General features: G+C 39.3%; 1 protein-coding gene across 3 annotated transcripts in view; it reads right to left on the bottom strand.

The window, feature by feature from the left end:
* The window catches only part of LOC126830719 (serine/arginine repetitive matrix protein 2-like), a 324,241-nt gene extending 305,577 nt beyond the window's left edge, over positions 1–18,664 (bottom strand). Inside the window, exon 1 of one of the 3 annotated variants that reach the window (XM_056103535.1) lies at positions 18,624–18,664. The gene's annotated coding sequence lies outside the window, so the exon portion shown is untranslated. Of the gene's footprint in view, positions 1–18,430 lie in introns of all 3 variants that reach the window. The other 2 variants (XM_056103533.1, XM_056103536.1) reach the window with 2 other exon arrangements.
* Between the last annotated feature and the right edge of the window lie 211 nt (positions 18,665–18,875).

The following is an 18,875-nucleotide window of genomic DNA, read 5'->3' as shown; positions in this document are numbered from 1 at the left end:
ACAACCTTGACATACCATATTTTTACACTACATGTATTCGCATACAAACGGCGTCCATTTTGTCCGGCAATTTTGGTTTGATTTTCACGAAATTCGAACCCAACCTTCCTTACGGTGTAACGGTGATATAATCAAACGTTTTTTAAATCGGATAATAATTGTGACCTCCAGAGGGACCACAAGGTAAAAAAGGCGATTTTTCGGATAATCAGGGGTCATAATTCAGGAAGTTATGTTCCGATGGGCGGCCATTTTGTCTGTCAGTTTTGGGCCGATTTTCACGAAATTCGAACTCAGACGTCCTTAGGGTGTAACGGTGATATAATAATACGTTTTTTTAAATCGGATAAACAATATGACTTCTATAGGGTCCACAAGCTAAAAACGCAATTTTTCGTACAATCAGGGGCCATAATTCAGGAAGTTACGGTCCGATATGCACGAATATCGAAAGGAACTGAGATCTTTGGGTTATAAATTTTTATTTAAAGTTTCAAAAAGATCGGATAAAAATTGTGACCTCTATAGGGTCCACAAGCTAAAAACGTGGTTTTTCGTACAATCATGTGTGCAATCGTTGACATCATATATAGATAGACCGCCTATTCGCCAGAATCGCGTGGTAGGACGCTGTGACTTCCATTCAGGGAAGAAACCAATATTGCTGCCGTCTGTACGACAGTGTTTAGAGTTTTGGAGTAATAGAAAATCAAAACAACCACTGCAAAACTGACAAACTATGTTCAAAATAAATATTTGAAAGTGCGTAAGTAATTTTTTTATCGATACTATTAGTTTTCAGTAAATATTAATTCGTTCGTATAATAAGCATTTTATCGTTAGGCCTTAACAGTTGGAAAGGTGACAGTGGTGACAGTGTGAACTGTGATGACATGTACCGTACCGTGTCGGAATAATATTTTCAAATCAAAACTAGATAATTAAAGAAATAAAAAACAATTAATTTTAAAGTGACCTCGCTAAGGCCTACAACATATAGTCATGTTTAGCAGCATTATTATTTATCAATCATTGTTTCTTTATTTTATATTTAGCCAGTCACGTTGGTCGTGTACCATTTTTATTATTTTACAAATTTAATTTTTTTTTTATATTAAAATAAGATAATAATAATGACTTTATTTAAAAGGGGTCGAATTTGGCTACAAGTAGTACAATAGCCTTTGTAACATCTTGCTTTTATAAAAAAAAATATAATACAAAATATATAATATATGATATATAGTGATAGTAATAGGTTAACAGAACACAATTCTATCGGAAACAATGACTGGTTTTATTCCAAAAGCACAACTTTTCGACAAGTATCCTCTTATCGTTATCAAGCAAGTATCCTCATATCTTAGTAATTAATTAAATGAAAAAGAAACTTTACATTTTCATTAACTTCATTAAACATGCATTATGCAAGAGCAAAATCTGCTTATTGCAAGTCTTTCTTTAGGCCTGAAATGTTATCTAAATTATCAATTAGACATTAATTAACTTATCCAGACCATAATAAACTCTCGATGTCATGGCTAGCCTTCGATGTTGGCTGGATTAGATTCCTATATGCCGCTAACGGCCATTGATAATTAAATAAAAAAAAGTGGATAATCAAGAATATGCTGTTTATACATGTATTAATGATTTTAGTAATGATGACTGAGACTATGCAAAAATTTCACCCGCTTCTTTCTCGGTTCATAGTGGATCAATTTTTCGACAAGTATCCTCTTATCACTATAAAGCAAGTATCCTCATATCTTAGTAATTAATTAAATGAAAAAGAAACTTTACATTTTCATTAAACATGCATTATGCAAGAGCAAAATCTGCTTATTGCAAGTCTTTATTTAGGCCTGAAATGTTATCTAAATTATCAATTAGACATTAATTAACTTATCCAGACCATAATAAACTCTCGATGTCAAGGCTAGCCTTTGATGTTGGCTGGATTAGATTCCTATATGCCGCTAACGGCCATTGATAATTAAATCAAAAAAAGTGGATAATCAAGAATATGCTGTTTATATTAATGATTTTAGTAATGATGACCGAGACTATGCAAAAATTTCACCCGCTTCTTTCTCGGTTCATAGTGGATCAATTTTTCGACAAGTATCCTCTTATCACTATAAAGCAAGTATCCTCATATCTTAGTAATTAATTAAATGAAAAAGAAACTTTACATTTTCATTAAACATGCATTATGCAAGAGCAAAATCTGCTTATTGCAAGTCTTTATTTAGGCCTGAAATGTTATCTAAATTATCAATTAGACATTAATTAACTTATCCAGACCATAATAAACTCTCGATGTCAAGGCTAGCCTTTGATGTTGGCTGGATTAGATTCCTATATGCCGCTAACGGCCATTGATAATTAAATCAAAAAAAGTGGATAATCGAGAATATGCTGTTTATATTAATGATTTTAGTAATGATGACCGAGACTATGCAAAAATTTCACCCGCTTCTTTCTCGTTTCATAGTGGATCAATTTGACTGAAATTTTCAGCAAATTACTTTTACACTATCTAGTTTTTAACTATTATAGCAAGAACTGCCATCTCTTTATCTTATCTCCCATAATGTCTCTTTTAATAGCAAAATTACTTTTAAATTTCAAAAAGCTACCGTACCTAACACTATACAACTGGTACTGTGGAATCTCGGGTAAATAGCGTTGTTATCTAATCTATGTAGAATTATTCATAAATATCATTGAATTTGGCCTAATAGCATTCAATTTGTCCTTGTATACAACTTTAATCTCAACGTGCAATTTTGATTACCAACCTTTAATTGTCTAGTGTTTAGTTTTTTCGACACGTGTGTAATTATAAGCGTCCCGCTTAATTTTGACGACTGTTCAATAATTAGTTGGTCTGTTCAATTTCCCGAGTTGTGATTAAAATTAGTCAAGGTGTCCAATTACGCCAGGTATCTCAATTCTGTTGCCGAACATCCAATTTCACATGCGTTGTTCAGGTTTTAACGATATGTTTATATTGAAGGAGTTGGAATATAGTAATGCTGCCGTGAAAACGTGTACATGTATAATGTACGGGCCGGTTTGAATAACAACAAAATGAGTTTGGTAATCTCGGGAAAACATTTACCGGCATTCTGTATCGGTTAGGATTTTTTTCTAACGCACTGTACATGCATATAACGTCGGCCAAAATGTATGCAACAATGAACAACTTACAATTTTTTTACAACGTATCATTACATCTTCGTCTATAACTTAGATGTAATCCATCAATTATTGGCTGCTATTATATACGTCATACGATGAGCTTGCAGCTTCAGTTAATCTAAATCAATCATTCATAGAGCACTCGATCCACTCCACGGGGCGCTTACCGGTAAGTCACGTGGTCAGAAACGTGCCAATATTGGGACTATTTTCTTAGTCTGTCTGTGTTAATCGGCGACGAATCTCCGCTATGACAATATACATCTACTTTAAATGTCACCCAATCCATTTCGGTGGAAGCGGATATTGAATAAAGCCATTTCAAACACGTGTACATTACATGCGCATGTCATACATTTATACAATGTCCACGATGTGTTACATTAATTGTCGCCTTCACTCCGTTATTTTGAGTAGCCTACACTTTCTGAATGATTCCATTCTTTTGTACGAATGCATGACCGCTTGGACCAACTAATAGACCACTTGGACGAAACAAAAAAGACCACTCGGACCATACTAAAGGACCACTCGGACCAATAATAAAGTGTTGTTTTAATACGTTTATATTTGTGTTTATATTAATATGACTACTCGAATCAATAATAAAGTGTTGTTTTAATTGTTGTTTTAATAATTGATAATAGTGTTTCTTTTAATATGCATATGTTTTCTTTGAAATAATAAAGTGTTATTTACTTACCCGTCGCATTGTTTCATCATGAAGCACATCAAAGAAAGACAATTAAATTGTTGATGTAATAAAGATATATATTTGCTAATATGTACTTACCGGCAGCGGATATTCTAAAGTTATGTATATACTCACCTATAAATTGTTCGCCTCTTTGTATAATGATACAATATGTTGTTAATGATTAAAATCATTAATAACATATTGTCTGTATTATATTTTTAAAATGAGTAAGTCAAGCCTTATAATGTAATTTAATTGGTCCGTGTGGTCCTTTGGGTTGGTCCGAATAGCAAGGATAAATATGGGTCCGATATTATGCAATATAGATGCAGGTTTTTTTGTTTTTTTTCTCCTTTTTTTTCTAACAATATTTATTCAATATTTACATATTATAAAGATGCAATGTTCAATTATGGGATCTGAAAACAAGCCGTACAGTTATATAAATGCATTGTTTATTATTATAATCACGATTTACATAAGCAAATGCAGGTTCAATCAAGAAACTTGCGTGTTCACCGTCTAGTATAACTTTCGAGATTCTGATATCTAGATTTTAAAAGTAAACATATACATGTACATGTATATACAAACTTATAGATTGGAGTTACACGGGGTACATGTATATGCAGTAGGAATTCGGGAAGTTGGACGTACAAAAGAATGGAATCATTCAGAAATTGTACTCAAAATAAGAAAATTATAACGGAGTGAAGGCGGGAATTACACACTCGTGGACATTGTATAAATATATGACATGCGCATGTAATGTACACGTGTGTGAAATGGCTTTATTCAATATCCGCTTCCACCGAAATGAATTGGGTTCGTTCGTTCTTGGTGTTTAACGTCATAAGTGATATCGCAGACAAGACATAGGAGAGCCGAAGCTGATTCCTGTTTTTTAGAATATGATTTTGCAATCTTTCCATTTGGCCTTAGGCCATGGATTTGGTTTAGTGGGAAGTTCTTCCCTTTATTTAATATAAAACATATCGTTTGGTAGATGATCTTGTCTGCTTCTGGATTGGTAGATGTCATCGTTTTAGTGTTTAGGTGCCAGGCCCGTCTTATCGTGGCCTCCCCTTACTCCACTATCCCACTCTCTGGGTTTGGTATCAGTTTTATTTGCGGAATAGTGTTTAGGTGCCGAGTTCGTCTGACCTAACTCCCCCTTACTCCACTATCCTGCTAGTTTGGTAGATGTCATCTTTGTGGGGTTTGTGTTTAGGTGCCAGGCCCGTCTTATCGTGACCTCCCCTTACTCCACTATCCCACTCTGTAGGTTTGGTGTCTGTTTTTGGTGGAATAGTGTTTAGATGCCGAGTCCGTCTGATCGTGACTCCCCCTTACTCCACTATCCTGCCAGTTTGGTATAAATCCCCTATGTAGTTTAGTGTTTAGATGCCGGGCCCGTCTAACCGTGACCCCCTCTTACTTCACTATTCTACTTAGTCCAACTGTGTCCATTAGGGCGTGGATTTGTTCGAAGATTTGTAGTTTCAGATCTGGTCTCGGGAAGAGTAGGTTCTTAGTGTTGAATGGTATGTTGTTGGTCTCCATTGTTCTCACTAGTTCCCTTCTCTCCTCCTCGTATACCTCGCAGTCTACCAGAACATGGTTGGTGGTACATTCTTCTCCGCACTCACAGATGATGACTTGGTGTTTGTAGTCTCGCAGCCGCTCTTTCACCCTTAGCTTCGATATAAGTCTACAAATATCTCTTCTAGGGTGATTGAGTGTTGTCTTTGTGTAGATCTTGTCATCCAGCCGGAATCTGTATGTGTCAAGTTCAACGAGATTTAATTCCCAGATTGAATTGACCTGTCTTTTGACCATACTGTAGATTTCCGTGGTGCTGTAGTCTATGGTGCGGAGTGGTGCTGTGTCCTTGAGACCTTCATTGGCGAGTCGATCTGCCTCCTCGTTTCCTCTAATGTTGACATGTGATGGAATCCACAAGAGTTCTACTTTGCTTCCCTTCTCTATAACAGCTGCCTGATTTCCAAAATGACTTCTGGTCTTGAGTCCGAGTTGTCATTTTGGATTGAAATCAGACTGCTCAGAGAGTCGCTTGGAATGACGAACTTACTCGTCTTTTGATGGGAAATCCATGATATAGCGTCACGAATGGCCACAAGCTCTGCAGTGTACACCGAACAGTTATTGGGCAGTTTCCTGCTTATTCCCTGTTTCCCGTTTGGGAGGTATATTCCAAACGAGCTGGTGCCCCTTTCAGGATTGCGTGAGCCATCCGTGTACACATGGTCCCAGTCATCAGACGGCCAGTTGTCTTCCAGGTGTTCTAGAGAGAAAGCACGTGCAGCAGTGGGGTTGTTTTTCTTGTCAGTTTTCTGTAGTAGATCTAGATTAACCGGCGGTATAGGGAGCGTCCAAGGGGCGATCGCTGGGGGGTCGTGTTCATTTATCACGAGCTCTCCCAGTTGCAGTTCCTTGATTGTTTCCCTGATACCCTGGCCGAAGCTTTTCTTTCTAGGATCTCTTACATATCTTGTCTTTTGTAGACTGACAAAAGTAGGGGATCTTTCGCCCAGTTGCGAGATCTTTGCCCAATACCTTGTCGCTAGTTCTTTTCTTCTTAGGGATAGGGGCAACTCCCCGGCTTCCTGTAGTAATGCCTCTCTCCTAGTCCCAAGCCCTACGCCGGTCGCAATACACAGAGCTTTGTATTGGATGGTGTCAAGCTTACTTAAGAGTTTTGGCGCACAGTTCATGAAGGCCAAAGAGCTGTAGTCTAATACAGAGCGTATTAGAGCACGATACACCATCATTAATGTAACTCTATTGGCACCCCATGTGCTGCCCGTTATTTTCCTCATTAAGTTTAGGATTTTGGTGCATCTATCTAGTCTCGTCGATGTGCTGTTTCCAGGTCAGCCTTCGGTCAAAGATTACGCCAAGGAACTTGGTTTGGTCTTTAAACTCGATGGTTTTCCCGTTCATACACAGAGTCATTCTGTTTATCCCTCTATCCCTGCTTACAAGCATGCCGACTGTTTTCTTCTCCAAGACTTTGAATCCCCAATCGTTTGCCCATGCCATGAATTTGTCTAAGGCCTTCTGCATGTTCTTTTGTAGTTCACAGAAGTTCCTCCCTTTCCTCCATATGGTACTGTCATCAGCAAATTTAGCTAACTCAGTTTTGGCGTCGAGGTAGGAAGATTTCTGTATGTCGTTGATCATGATATTGAAGAGAGTGGGACTGATAACCGACCCCTGAGGCGTGCCATTTTCTAATCCTTCTATCGCTCAGAAAGCTTTTGATCCACCGAAACATTATGCCCTTTATACCAATACGTCCTAACTTGAAGAGCAGCCCGTCTAGCCAGACTAAATCGAAAGCCTTAGTTAAATCTACGAACACGACACATAACAGGTTCCCAGAGAGGAGTGCCTGCGACATGACTTGCTGTAGCCTCACCAAGTGGTCCGTTGTTGAACGCCCTTTCCTGAACTCGCTTTGATTTTCGTCGATCAGTCGGTTGCTCTCCAGATAGAACTGTAGTCGTATGTTAACCATTGTTTCCAAGGTTTTGCACAGTGTGGATGTCAAGCTTACTGGTCGATAGGACTCTGCCTTTGTTCTCTCTTTACCTGGTTTTGGAAGAGGGATGACGTTGGCTTTCCGCCATTCTTTGGGTACCTCTCCTGCCAGCCAGGATGTGTTGAAGAAGTTTAGTAGTATCCTTTTGGCATTTCTAGGCAGATGTTTGAGCATCGAGTACTTTACTTTGTCCTCACCAGCCGCACTATCCTTCTTGAGGGAAAGAGCCTTATTTAACTCCTCCTCAGAGAAGGGTAGATTGATTGGTTTAGCCCCTTCATTAGGTTCAATTTCTAATGAAGGGTGCTGTGAGTAAAAGATTTCCTTTCTCTTCAGGAACTCTGGTGATTGGTTTTCGTCCCTGCTTGCGTCAGCGAAAGCTTTTGCAAGTAGATCTGCCTTTTCATTGCCGTTGGTTTCGTACTCATCTCCATTCTTTAGGTTTGGTATGTTGAATGATCTGCGCTTCCCGTTCATGGCGTTCAGCTTCTTCCAGACGGCACCTGTTTGCGTGTTTTGATTCAACGCATTACAGAATGTCATCCAGTGTTCGCTTTGTGCCTTCCGGATGGTGTCTCTTGCGGCGTATTTCAACTTCAGGTAGTTTTGGTGATTGACTTCATTGTAGTGGCGTTTCCGTAGGCGTAGTGCCTTCTTTCTTTCGTTAACCGCCTTCTGACATTCTGGTGACCACCAAGGTTTTCTAATCCTTGATTGCCCTCCAGAAGTCTTGGGAATGGAGTCGTCTGCGGCTCCTATAATAGCACTCGTGATGTTGGCTGCGTACACGTTGATGTTGGCATCGATGATGTCTTCTTCTTTCCACCCAAGGCAGCCTACACGGAAGTTAGCCCAATCAGCCTCTTTTATTTTCCAATTGGGTTTCCCGTTATAGACTTCCCTGGTTGTTTCACATTGGATGCAGAGTTCTATCAGTAGATGGTCGCTGCCAAGTGTTTCATCTTCGTGTACTTGCCAGTCGCAGCGGTTTGCCATACCAAGCGTACAGAGCATGAGATCCAGGTGTGAAGGTGGGGCATTTCCTCCAACAAAAGTAGGATTCTCGTCGTTCAGTACGCATAGGTCGTTCTCTTCTATTATTGAGCATAGGCTAATCCCCCGACAGTCATTCCTCGGTGACCCCCACAGGACGTGTTTTGCGTTGAAATCCCCGCAAAACACAAATTCGCCCTGAGGAAGCTGGTCGAGAAGTGACTGGAAGTCAACTGGTTTTCTCGTGACATCTGGGGGTACATAGACATTCACTATTGTCAATTTTGTATTATTGCTCAATGTGATGGTTATGCCCATTGCTTCTAGAGGGTCCTCTACATCAAGCGAAACAGAAATATAATTTAAGTTATCACTGACGTAGATGGCAAGACCGCCGCCACGTGTCGTGCTGCCCGGTCTGTCCCTTCTCTGACAAGTGTATCCGGGCAAGTAGATATCGTTCTTAGTTGGTAGTAGCTTGGTTTCTTGGAGGCATATTACATCTTTCGGGTTGCGGGTGATATATTTTCTCAGCTCAGCACATCTGGGAGCCAGTCCATTAACGTTGAGTTGTAGAACTTTTACCTGGCCCGCCATGTTGACTGTCCGAATGGATGCCTCTCTGTCTTGTCTATTTATTGGTCAATTGGCGTTTCACATTCCATAGGAGGTACCTCATTAGTGTTCGTCTTTGGTGTTAAAACCGGCAAGCAACTGGGCATATCGCCAGTGCTGTAGTGACGAACATGAGATATCCTTCTACGGAGTGCGAGGTTTGCCGTTTGATCGCCTTTTGTGGTTTCTTCGTCGTCGTCTTCTTCTCTTGATCTTTTTTTTACCGTGTTGATTGAATTAATCATGACACACAGGACATCGGCGTTGACCATGTGTGTCTTTATTTTGCCGAGTAGGCTTGCCATCTTGGTAGTTTGGTCCTCATTGGACACGGCCCTCGTGAGGAACTCGATCATGAAGTTCATGAAGCCACTTTCCGTTTAAAATTTAGGAATGAAGTGTTCTTCATGAATCTTCGTTTTCGGTTCCTCTTCTTTCTTCTTGGATGGATTTGTCTTCTGTTTGACCTCTACAGGTTTGGTAGATGTTTTCTTCTCTTTCTTCTTCTTGTCTTTACCTTTAGGGGTGGGGGTTGCATCGGACGTCGCGAGAGTCAGTGCTGGAGCTTGTTTTGGTTCCACCACCGGTTCTCTGACTACTTTTGCTTCTCTCTCCTTGTTCTTTACTTGCTGGGTTGCCTCCCTAAAGGTAAGTTTATCTTTGCTTTGCAGACGTAGCGCTGCTTTGGTCGCTTGTATTCTTGGGCATTGCGGGGAGTTGGCTGCGTGGCTGCCCTTGCAGTTTGAGCAGTTAATTTTGCTACCCACCCTACACTCAGCCACCGCGTGTTCTCCTCCGCATTGGGCGCAGTATTTTACCGTATGTCCTAGTTTCTGGCAGTTGGCGCACTGCCTCACTCTCTGAACATAGGGGTGGGTACGGCGGTTGAGGTACACGATTTTAAGGGCCTCAGGTGCGGTACCTTTCTTGAAGGATAGGGCGACGCTTCCCTGATCCTTCCCCTGGGCCACATTAAACCGATATACCTCGGTAGCATGGTACCCCCTCTCTGTAAGATCTTCCAGAATTTCCTCCCCGGTATATTCGGCCGGTATCCCATGAACAACCACCTTATCAATAGACAAGGTGATCGGTTCGGACACCGTCACGGTCATACCGAGAAGTAGGTTCTGGGCCAGCGCTAGGTCCATGTCAGACCTACTTTTTAGGGCAAGTCTAACATGTCCCGGCACTGTGATCTTTATGTCGGGTATGTTGATAATACCCCACTTACTCTTCAATTCCTTCCCCACGGCCGTAAGTTTGGCTCCTTGGAAGGACTTACCTTCCAGTGGCCTCACAAGTACGACGTGGGTCTGTTCTTCTCTCCTTTTTGTCACAGGAAAGAACTTTGGTGCAGGGCTGCTTTTAAAAGCGTCAGCCATTGACACGGGTGAGCTAGCCTCTGTCGCCATCGTTCTTATGCTGCCAAAAAGTAAAATCAAAAACAAAAAGAATGAATTGGGCGACATTTAAAGTAGATGTATATTGTCATAGCGGAGATTTGTCGCCGATTAACACAGACAGACTAAGAAAATAGTCCCAATATTGGCGCGTTTCTGACCACTACTATACTACAACTCCTTCAATATAAACATTTCGTTAAAATTTGAACAACGCATGTGAAATTGGATGTTCGGCAACAGAATTGAATACCTGGCGTAATTGGACACCTTGACTAATTTTAATCACAACTCGGGAAATTGAACGGTCCAACTAATTATTGAACAGTCGTCAAAATTAAGCGGGACGCTTATAATTACACACGTGTCGACAAACTAAACACTAGTCAATTAACGCTTGGTAATCAAAACTGCACGTTCAGATTTAAGTTGTATACAAGGACAAATTGAATGCTATTAGGCCAAATTCAATGATATTTATGAATAATTCTACATAGATTAGATAATGACGCTATTTACCCGAGATTCCACGGTACCAGTCGTATAGTGTAAGTTTCTGTTAAGATTATAAGGCAATTCCCAATAAAAATTTCTAGGCATTTTGTCAATTCTAAGTGCTTTTTATAAAGGTATGCATTAAAATTAAAAATTCAATAAAAGTGTTTTGTATATATTTGATCAGAAAGATTGTTTGGGATAAATTTAAATTAGCTGTCCTCCAAATGTAAATTTAGTTACCGGTACAATAAAGCTAGACAGGCTTAAAGGCTTGACACACAGACTCTTGAAATATGACCTCCCCTCGTTCTCCTTAATATTCTTTATGTAAGGGATGAAAAATCTTTAAACCCTTATTGATAGTTTTATTGTTGATTTAAACGTAGTAAATATGTATAGATAGATGTTACGTTGTTCTCTATTACCAATGTATAAGTGGGGCTTGTAAGAAGGACGAAGATAATCAATTTAGTCAACAACATTTATATTGGACGTCATTGCTTACAGAACATGTGACTGGAGCAATCATTATTTTAAGTGAACACATCACGTCACATCTCCCTTTCCAAGAAAGCAATTACAATTAAAAGTAATCATTTACAAGTTAAGTCTGAAATAATGCAACTTGATCTAACACACTGATTCAATATGGTTACATAAATAAAATTTAAAGATTAGCAGTTAACTTTCCTACTGAATCCTAGCATTTAACTAAAGTCAATAGAAACACATTTGTTGAAAACACAATTAAGAGTCATTTTCACTTCTCCAATACATAGTCATTGAACTTCGCTGGTAGCTTCACTTGTCTTCCACTGGTTCTTCTGCTTGGAATATCAACTACAGGTGCAGGTCTCGGTGATGGCATACTTGCGTTGGTACAGGCTGGAGTAGGTTTGGGACTACCTGATATGACAGGGTTGACAGGGATAGTGATCTCTGGATCTTGTTCTGGTATATCAGGTGATTGTACATCAGCATGTAGATCTGGAGGTTTCTCACGAGACAGTTTCAGATGTCTTCGGTTTCTGCGAAGGCTTCTTCCACCTTCAGTTGTAAGATGGTAGGATCGTATTCCCGCTTCTTGATTCACAACAGCTTTCTGCTATCGCTTATCATTAACTGTTGGCTTGATCCTCACCACATACCCTTCCTTTAACTTGGAAAGCTCAGCAGCATTACGGTTGTAGTATAACGCTTGTTTCTGTTTCCTTTCTGCTATCTTTTCAGGCACATTTCCGACAATCTGGGCTTCCAACAGTCTATTTGTTGTTGGGAGTAGACTTCTGGTTCATCGACCAAACAACCTTAGCACTGGTGAACTTCCAATACATTCAGTAGGAGTATTTCTCCAATCCAGTAGAGCGAGATGTGGATCGGTTTTCTGAGTGTAGTGATTTGGTGAGAAGTCGTTTAGCAGTCTTTACCGCACTTTCAACCTTTCCATTCGACTGTGGGTACCGTGGAGATGATGTCACATGCTTAAAGTCATAGTTTTAGAGAATGTTCTGAATGATTCAGAGTTGAAAGGAGGTCCATTATCTGTGATAACTTCATTGGGTAGACCATGTTAAGCCATGTGCAACTTCAGCTTCTTAATAATCTCAGGAGCTCTCTTGTCATGGAGTCTGTCTATCTCAAAGTAGTCAGAGTAATAGTCTACAGTGATCAGATAATCTTTCTGGTCAAACTCAAAAAGATCACTTCCAAGTTTCGACCAAGATCTAGTAGGTACGTCATGACTTATCAGTGGTTCCTTCCGTTGACTCTGCTGCAGAGTATTACAGGTGTTACATTTTCCAATATACTCTGTGATATCCTTTGTCATCTTTGGCCAGTAAACATGCTCTCTGGCTCTTCTGATGCAGCCCTGTATACCAATATGACTGGAGTGGAGTATATTCAAAGTGCTAGGATGGATGCTCACGGGAATAACAACTCTCTCACCTTGTACCATTTTGAACAGAAAGTTCATCACGGAAAGGAAAGTAGTCTCTGGTACAGTAGGGTGTGGCACTTTCAGTATCAGGCCACCCAGTTTGAATCAAATTCTTCAGTGTCATCATTAATTTATCATCAGATGTTGTTTTTTGAATTACTGAGATTCTGTGATCAGAGATTGCTAGATAGTCTACCATACAGACAGATTCAGCTTCTTTAGCGGTCATTGAACGTGTATCAATGGAGAGTACGTGGCCATCATCATTCTGGATGTCTTTCACATGTGGAAGATAGGCTCTGCTTAGGGTATCAGCAAGAAACATGTGTAAGCCTTTTTTGTAGTGTACTTCAAATTCATACTTTTGGAGACGCAGCATCATTCTCTGCAAGCGTTTAGGTGCGTTCAACAGACTCTTCCTGCCATAGACATACTGCTCGAATCGTTCCATTGAAAATACAATCGCCAACATCTCCTTTTCAATCTGAGCATAGTTTTGCTCAGTGTCGGTCATCTCGAGGCATATGCAACAGGTTGATCACCCTGGATCAAGCAAGCACCAAGTCCTGATTGAGATGCATCACACTGTATGATGGTTTCAGCATCATTGTCAAAGTATTTCAGAACAGGAGGATTTGAGAGAATATCCTTCACTTTGTTAAGGCATATTCCTTGTACATCCTCGTTCCAGTGGAACTGTATGTCATCCTTCAGAAGATCTCTCAGTGGTGCAGTGACTTCAGAAACATGGGAAGCAAATTTCTGCACAAAATTCACCATACCTAGAAGGCGCTGAACTCCCTGCTTGTCAACTGGAGCAGGCATATACTTGATGGCTTCAACCTTGCACGGGTCAATTCTTAAACCATCTGCAGTCATTACATGTCCTAGATAGGGTACCTCGGGGAGCTTCAGTTTCATCTTTGACTTGTTCAGCTTGATGTTCTTTTGTCTGCAGCGATCCAACAAAGTTGTCATTTTCTGGTCGTGGTTGCGTTCAGCTTCTTCAAAGCTATCTCCTATGCCATAGACAAGAATATCGTCATGTACAGCTCTAACACCATCCAGGCCCGATATTGCATTATCTAGTCTCCTCTGGAATTCTTTAGGGGCAGGTGAAAGTCCAAAAGGCATTCGGAGCCACCTGTATCTTCCCCATGGCTTGTCGAAAGTGGTTAAGTAGCTACTCTCTTCGTCAAGCTGTTTGTGCCAGAACCCATTCTTGGCATCAACCAATGAAAAACACCTAGCCTTCGAGAGATCAGGAAGTACATCTTCGATAGTCACAGTTGGATAATGGTTACGTTTCAGAGCAGAGTTCAGAGGTTTCGGATCAATACAGATCCGCAGTTTGCCAGTTTCTGGTTTTTTGACAACAACTAACGCAGATATCCAGTCAGTTGGAACATCAACAGGTGTGATGATCTTTATTTCAGTAAGTCGTTCAAATTCAGTTTTCAGGGATTCCTGTAGAGCAACAGGAATTATTTGTTGAGGCAACTGTACGGGCTTTACAGTGTTGTCAACTTCCAAATGAAGCATTCCGTCAAGCTTTCCTTCTCCTATGAACAAATCTGCATACTGTTCATAAATATCAGTCAGTTCCAGTTTATCAGTTACCTGTGTTGGAGAAGCACCTTTCTTCTTGCTACTTGTGATGACAACAGAAGAATGTTTTCAAAGTTAACAGTCACAAGTTTCATGTGCTGAATTGCCCGGGATCCCAGAATTGGCTTGCAAGCTTCACCTTCCACCACAAGAAACTCAAGGCTATATCTGCGACTATTTTTTGGATTAGTGATGGAAATTCTTTGCTTCCCAATAGGAATGGTCTGAGATCCGTTGAACATGCGAAGAATTGTTTTTGACCCTTTTACAAGTTTGTTTAGTCCTTGGTCTTCAAAGACTTCCGTGTATAGTTTCTGGGGTAAAATATTGACGGTAGATCCACAGTCCAGTTGAAAATTTACGTCTTTGTTATTGAGGGACATATGGGCAAAGATTCTCTTTGGGTAGTTGTTCACCAATTCACCATCATGCTGAGAGTTCACAGAATTCACATATTCAGAGTCCTTATCAATAGACATAATATATTCATCATCATGAACTTTAGATTTCCCAAAACCTTGTTTTGGACACATCTTCGAAAAGTGATTAGTTTCGCGACAGGAGCTACAAATTTTTCCCCAAGCTGGACAAAGCTTCTTTCCAAACTCATGTTGGTACCCACAAAACTTACATTTCAGAGCTGTAGATGGCTGCAGTGACTTAGTAGACATGTGTTCATTAGTTCCCTTCCGTTGAATCGCTTGAACATCCTCTGTAGCCATCGATTTTAATCTTCTAGAAGCATTCTCGTGTGCCCTACATATATCCACACAGTCTTTTAAAGTTAATTTCGAGTTCTGCAGAAGATGTTTTCTAAGGGTATTGTCCTTTTTTCCAATGACTATCCTGTCTCGAATCAGTGATTGCTCTAGGTTACCATAGTTACATGTTTTGGCCAGTATCCTAAGAGTAGCAACATACGAGTCAATAGATTCAAACTGCTCTTGGTCCCTTTTGTTGAAGGTGTACCTTTCCCAGGTTTCATCTGTTTCGCCTATGCAATACACTTCAAATTGCTCCAGAATTTTTTCAACTTTCATTTTCTCCTCCTCTTCTTCAAATTGAAGTTCATCCAGAATATCCAATGCATCAGAACCGATACAGGTAAGCAGTGTTGCCGATCTGCCATCATCAGGTTCATCTTTGCAGCGTGCAGCCAGTTCATAATTTGTCCACATTCTTTTAAATTTGCGGAAATTTCTGGATAGATCTCCCTTTAAATCCAATTTTGGGGGTAATGGAATATTAGTAGGTACTCTGATGATTTGAGCCTGTGTTACATTATCTTCATCACCCATGGTGGAAAAGTTGTAAGTCAACAAAGGCAAAAAGTTGAAAACAGATATTAAGATGGTGGAATCAGGCTTCCGTAGATTTTTTCCCCGTCAAACGTGTGACTAGTTCTCCGTGCAGTTTTGCATTATTATTCACAGCAAAACATCAGAATCAGTTTGACTAAAGTTGTCAGCAGTCAGTATGTTACTCAAACTTCACAGCAATAACAGATTTACAGTTCAGAAAGCAGTTCGCCTTCAACGAAGGTTGAATTAGTCAATTACGTGATGTCGTTCTGTGTCCGGAATGTTTGAACGCTTCAGATCAATTTCTGGAATAATACAACACTTATCTGGTCCAAGAGTGTGTGTGGTGAGTTCTTGACATATTCTGACACCATGTTACGTTGTTCTCTATTACCAATGTATAATTGGGGCTTGTAAGAAGGACGAAGATAATCAATTTAGTCAACAACATTTATATTGGACGTCATTGCTTACAGAACACGTGACTAGGGAGCAATCATTATTTTAAGTGAACACATCACTTCACAATAGACATAAAGTTTGTTTCATTTCCATTTATTAAATTTCATATTTTTATTTAATATTTCGTATCTGGTCAAAAAAAACATACTTCCTGGTTTGATTTTATTATTCCATAATCAGAAAACTGATTTTCAAGATCAAATATGATTTTTTTTTTTATGATTTTGTTTTATAATAATAATTGTTATTTTTATTACTTTTCTGTACGAAATATGGACGAATTCCTTTAAATTTTGTCCAAATAAATGTTAAAAACAATATTTTTGTGGTTGATTTCAGTAAATGTGTATATCTAGCACATGTGAGTAAAATTTGAGCCTGCTCCAAAGTCATTCAGTCAGTCAGTCAAATTATTATTTTTGCCTGTTTTTGACGGAATTTTGCAAAACACTGCTTACCCATAGGTTAGAAATGGTTCCACTACTGATGTCTTCCGCCTTACTCCAGCCACAGTAGTGGCTCGTCCTACAGGAGTTCCTTTGCGCAAGTTTTTTAGTGAAATCACTACAAATAGGTTACTGGGCTATAGCTCCCTTAATTTACACATAAACTGACCCAAAACAGTACTGCACCTAGCTTAACATATAATAAATCAATTCCTATTGAAATAAAGGTGAAGCCTTACCGCATTATTATATGATTTGATGAAACCCAACTGCTACGCGAAATTTCAACCGGCTGGTGTCATGGCGGCTTGTGTAATACGTCATTACAAGAAACATCGCTATGCAAATGTAGAACGCATAACCATAAACAAAAACTGTTCGGTAACTATTTTAGTGGTCCAGTCTTCAATATTTGTCATAGAATTACTTATTCCAATACAAACTGTAATGATATGTGTTGACAATTGTGCGTTTGAACCTATTTGAACTTGCGTAAGGATTCTTAGACTGTATCAATTGTAACGTTAAACACACAGTTTAACGTTACAAGTATAGAAACTAACCCATAGGTATATAAAATCAGCTACAAAAATAAAAGTTCTGAACCGATTTTTAAAATTTAAACAGATTAATGATTCTCACTGTCTACAAAGTTTTGGGTCTCTAGCTCAAAAATTGAATTTTGGATGGCACATGGTAATTTTAGGCCTATTTTGGATGGCACATGGTAATATTAGGCCTATTATTATTTAAAGGAGCTATAACGCAATCATTTGGGACCTAGAAATTCACAAAAGTGGGTCGCAACGCATATAATACTGTAATATGAATGTATATAAACTGATTTACATTTAATGGTTTCCGTTTTTACTCCAATTTCAAATCAGTTATGTTCGGCGAAATAAGTCAGCAATCTCAATCAAGTGCAAATTTCTAGCGTCTAGTTATTCTAGTCTACATAACTCCATTTGATTTGGTGCAATGTGTCTAGCCTCGTCCCTCGAGTCTCTCAATACAACTGGGGTTGAAGCACATTATGGTACACGATTCGTGTACCAAGCCAATGTTAAAAAAAATTATTTTATCTTAAATATTGGATATCAGAAACTCATCTTTTCCCGGTATGTTTACATCATCAATGTTGATTTAAATTGACCAATAATTCGTGTTTTCGATGTCGAAGATTTTGGAGGATTTTGAGTTACAGACTTGGGTCCTTTAAAGGAGCTAAATCGCTAACATTTGGGACCTAGAAATTCACAAAAGTGGGTCGCAACGCATATAATACTGTAATATGAATGTATATAAACTGATTTACATTTAATGGTTTCCGTTTTTACTCCAATTTCAAATCAGTTATGTTCGGCGAAATAAGTCAGCAATCTCAATCGAGTGCAAATTTCTAGCGTCTAGTTATTCTAGTCTACATAACTCCATTTGATTTGGTGCAATGTGTCTAGCCTCGTCCCCCGAGTCTTTCAATACAACTGGGGCTGAAGCGCATTATGGTACACGATTCGTGTACCAATGTAAATGTTAAAAAAAATTATTTTATCTTAAATATCGGATATCAGAAGCTCATCTTTTCCCGGTAAGTTTACATCATCAATGTTGATTTAAATTGACCAATAATTCGTGTTTTCGATGTCGAAGATTTTGGAGGATCTTGAGTTACGGACTTAGGTCCTTTAATTACCGGCGGTATCATCAGTCACTAAATTAGGGCGACCCGCTGACCTCTCCTCTGCAACGTGTTGTTGTTGACTGTTTTCTGGGTGGCTTCCTTTCGGTATTGCGCTACCGGTGTATCTGATAAAGTATCCGGAAATGAAAATTGGAAACTTGTGGATTTAGAAGCTAAATGTACTTTTTAAGATTTCCTTTCTTACCATTTTCTCACGTTGACAGTTGTTTCAGCCTTCAATCACAGAAGATTTTGTACAGCGAGTTACTTCCCCTTGAACAAAAACCTTCGAGAGTCGACCCTAAGTCCAAATCAAATAATCAGTCGAATAAACCGGTCGATGGCTTATTAAAATTTTGGAATAGTTTGTAATCAGTATAAATTAAAGAAAAAACGCACTAATTCCAATATCTTTTATCATTGTTTTTGTTTATTTTTTACGTTCCCTCATGTTCAA

This window comes from Patella vulgata, chromosome 1, assembly GCF_932274485.2.
Source record: "Patella vulgata chromosome 1, xgPatVulg1.2, whole genome shotgun sequence".
Classification (NCBI taxonomy): Eukaryota; Metazoa; Mollusca; class Gastropoda; family Patellidae; genus Patella; species Patella vulgata.
The sequence above is the reverse complement of the archived record's forward strand: the minus strand, read 5'-3'. Positions and strand labels throughout refer to the sequence as shown.